Here is a 2,500-nt window from a genome sequence, read left to right as displayed (position 1 = left end):
TGATTCCTTCAGTGTAGCGCGCGTGCGGCCCAGGACATCTAAGGGCATCACAGACCTGTTATTGCTCAATCTCGTGCGGCTCGAAGCCGCCGGTCCCTCTAAGAAGAATTTTAATACGTCGCCAGTGAGTTGCTCGACCGAAATCGGGCACACCTAAATGACGACGCCTATTTAGCAGGCTAGAGTCTCGTTCGTTACCGGAATTAACCAGACAAATCGCTCCACCAACTAAGAACGGCCATGCACCACCACCCACCGAATCAAGAAAGAGCTGTTAATCTGTCAATCCTTCCGGTGTCCGGGCCTGGTGAGATTTCCCGTGTTGAGTCAAATTAAGCCGCAGGCTCCACTCCTGGTGGTGCCCTTCCGTCAATTCCTTTAAGTTTCAGCTTTGCAACCATACTCCCCCCGGAGTCCAAAATCTTTGGTTTCCCGGAAGCTGCCCGCCGAGCCATTGTAGTAACGTCGGCGGATCGCTAGATGACATATTTACGGTTAGAACTAGGGCGGTATCTAATCGCCTTCGAACCTCTAACTTTCGTTCTTGATTGATGAAAACACCTTTGGCAAATGCTTTCGCTGATGTTCGTCTTGCGACGATCCAAGAATTTCACCTCTAACGTCGCAATACGAATGCCCCCAGTTATCCCTATTAATCATTACCTCGGAGTTCTGAAAACCAACAAAATAGAACCGAGATCATATTCTATTATTCCATGCACGAAATATTCAAGCGGCATTTTGAGCCCGCTTTGAGCACTCTAATTTGTTCAAAGTAAAATTGTCGGCCCACCTCGACACTCACTGAAGAGCACCGCGATAGGATTTTGATATTGAACCGGCGTTTTACCGCCGGCTCACCGACGATATGCTCCGCAGACGTGTCAGTATCACCGCGGATGCGGTGCACCGACAGCGCGGCGCACAAATGCAACTACGAGCTTTTTAACCGCAACAATTTTAGTATACGCTATTGGAGCTGGAATTACCGCGGCTGCTGGCACCAGACTTGCCCTCCAATTGTTCCTCGTTAAAATATTTAAAGTGTACTCATTCCGATTACGAGGCCTCGTAAGAGTCCCGTATCGTTATTTTTCGTCACTACCTCCCCGTGCCGGGAGTGGGTAATTTGCGCGCCTGCTGCCTTCCTTGGATGTGGTAGCCGTTTCTCAGGCTCCCTCTCCGGAATCGAACCCTGATTCCCCGTTACCCGTGACAACCATGGTAGTCGCAGAAACTACCATCGAAAGTTGATAAGGCAGACATTTGAAAGATGCGTCGCCGGTACTGGACCGTGCGATCGGCAAAAGTTATCCAGATTCATCAAAATTAACGACTTCGGACGCTAGGCCCTCCGCCGATTGGTTTTGATCTAATAAAAGCACTCATCCCATCACTGGTCAGAGTTCTGATTGCATGTATTAGCTCTAGAATTACCACAGTTATCCAAGTAACTGAGTAAGATCTAAGGAACCAAAACTGATATATTGAGCCATTCGCGGTATCGCCTTAATACGGCTTGCACTGAGACATGCATGGCTTAATCTTTGAGACAAGCATATAACTACTGGCAGGATCAACCAGGGAGCTGCTTACGCAAACGACTCGCCTACACCGCGAAACGCGGCTTCGGCGGGCCGTAGCTCGGCGGCGTCGAGACGCGCTCGCGCGCGTTACTCGACACGCGTGAACGTAACGCGTCGAATTTTCAAACGACGCGACGTTCGCGCTTCAATTCGATAGACAGACTCTGACCGGTCTACGAGCGGCCGTCCCGTCACGATCTCGCAACGAGGTGATGTACAACGATGCTCGACCACTGTGAGGGACATAAAACTGCATCAAACACGACCGCGATCTCTCGCGTATCGATATTTTGACAGTTTGAAAATTGAACATTCATCTAAACGCAACTTCTCAATTTTTATTTAATACGTTATTGTAACATATTAAAACTCGGCTGGCATTACACGCACTAGATACGATCAACGCCCGGAGCTTGAGGGACAAATTCCAACACGACGCTGCGCACACCGTTTCGACGATGGGCGCGTATGCGTCCTCTTTTATACATTTTTCCATAAACGGTCGCCGTAGCGACCGCGCACGTGTCGAACACGCTCGGCGCCCTGCGTTGAGGTGTGCCTTGAAGCGTATTCTTTTACAATCACAGATAACACCGGCGAGACAGTCGCAAGCAAATCTTGAGCGATTTTTGCTAATGTCACCATCCGGTCTGCGAACGCGGTGAATATAATATACAATGTAAATTGTAACTATATATATATATATATCATTTAACGATGATGCGTGATTTACTACAAGTGAGGATATCCTCTAGCAACCGAAACTCTGTCCGTCCGCGTGTGTGCGCATTTTAAATAAATAATATTTTATAAATACTATTAATAAATACACAACACACAAGCAAAACCAACAAAAGTCCGATGTGACGATATTTCTCTCTCGACACAAAACGCACATCAACGTGAACCGTACG

At 48.0% G+C, this 2,500-nt stretch overlaps 1 non-coding gene across 1 annotated transcript in view; it reads right to left on the bottom strand.

Moving 5' to 3' along the window:
* LOC125058961 overlaps positions 1-1,587 on the bottom strand; it is a 1,903-nt gene extending 316 nt beyond the window's left edge. Inside the window, exon 1 of the ribosomal RNA XR_007118573.1 lies at positions 1-1,587. This exon is cut by the window's left edge and continues 316 nt beyond it. This is a non-coding gene — a ribosomal RNA (small subunit ribosomal RNA).
* Between the last annotated feature and the right edge of the window lie 913 nt (positions 1,588-2,500).

The sequence above is a fragment of the Pieris napi genome, chromosome 18, assembly GCF_905475465.1.
Source record: "Pieris napi chromosome 18, ilPieNapi1.2, whole genome shotgun sequence".
Lineage (NCBI taxonomy): Eukaryota > Metazoa > Arthropoda > Insecta > Lepidoptera > Pieridae > Pieris > Pieris napi.
The sequence above is the reverse complement of the archived record's forward strand: the minus strand, read 5'-3'. Positions and strand labels throughout refer to the sequence as shown.